This window comes from Myotis daubentonii, chromosome 8 (assembly GCF_963259705.1).
Source record: "Myotis daubentonii chromosome 8, mMyoDau2.1, whole genome shotgun sequence".
NCBI classification, from domain to species: Eukaryota; Metazoa; Chordata; class Mammalia; order Chiroptera; family Vespertilionidae; genus Myotis; species Myotis daubentonii.
In genome coordinates, this window is record NC_081847.1 from 68,618,574 (window position 1) to 68,619,668 (window position 1,095).

General features: G+C 47.5%; 1 non-coding gene across 1 annotated transcript; it reads right to left on the bottom strand.

Moving 5' to 3' along the window:
* Positions 1 to 723: 723 nt before the first annotated feature.
* On the bottom strand, positions 724 to 828 carry LOC132240326 (U6 spliceosomal RNA). Its single transcript, XR_009454256.1, has one exon. It is a non-coding gene; the product is annotated as a U6 spliceosomal RNA (small nuclear RNA).
* Between the last annotated feature and the right edge of the window lie 267 nt (positions 829 to 1,095).

Below are 1,095 nucleotides of genomic sequence, written 5' to 3' on the forward strand. Positions count from 1 at the left end.
GAAAATTTGATATTTTGTTCATTGTGGACTTTTCTGGCATTGATTCTGATTTTTAAAGTATTGCATCAAAACTCTATCTTGATTACTGACTGAGTTTGGGAGCATCCTAACATTATTGTGCCCAAGGCAAGTGCCCACCTGCCCCACCTCAGTTCCTGCCCTGAATTCACTTCAACCCCAAGGAAGTGGTGAGCCTGGGGTCCCTCATCTCAGATGGTGAAGTTGGGTCTTTCCTCTAGGAAAGGAAGATTTAAGAGTCTGAAGCTGGCCCCAGACTCTCAGCTTTTCTGTGCCCTAAACACCGGGAATTAAATCTCCAAATTAGGGGCTGTCAGGGTGTCATTGGCTCCCAACCTCCTGCCTGTCTTGCCCTCTCCTTCCTTCCTCTCTCTCTTTATGTTCTCTTGTCCTGAGATGGGGCCAGCATCCCCCCTCCAGCATCACCCCACATTAGAACAACTGAGCGCCAGAATGTTCCTTGGGTGAGGTCCTCTCAGGTAGAGCCTCACAACACCAGGACCCCAGTATCATCGCTGTGTACACCCTGGGTCCTCAGGAGGCCTGGGGAGGAAGGGGAGAGTTTCCAGGCAAGAATTTCAGATTCAGCTGTAATCCCGGCAGCCTTTCCCAACCCTGCTCGGAGCCCAATGTAAAAGTCGACTTTGTAATTCCCTGTGTTCTTTTTTCCTTTTTAAAATTTTAATTTTTGATTACAGTTTGCATAAAAATGTGGAACGCTTCACAAATGTGCATGTCATCCTTCCGCAGGCCATGCTAATCTTCTCGGTATCGTTCCAACTTCAGTGTATGTGCTGCCTAAGCAAGCGCTCTCAGTGCTCTTCAGTGTCTGTTCTATGACACAACTCGTGGACCAAAAATCTTGTATAGTCAGCCTTCAAAATACCAACAATTAGTTATTTGGAAATATCTACTTGGATCAGTGATCCCCGCCTCCACCCCCTGCCCCCCGCCCCCCACTGTGGGCAGATGACTGAAGCCCTATACCTGTTTGGAACTGATTATTACAGTGGCAACATGTTCTTTTCAACAATCACCCAGAAGACACTACCCTTCTTTTCATTATCACTGGCACCC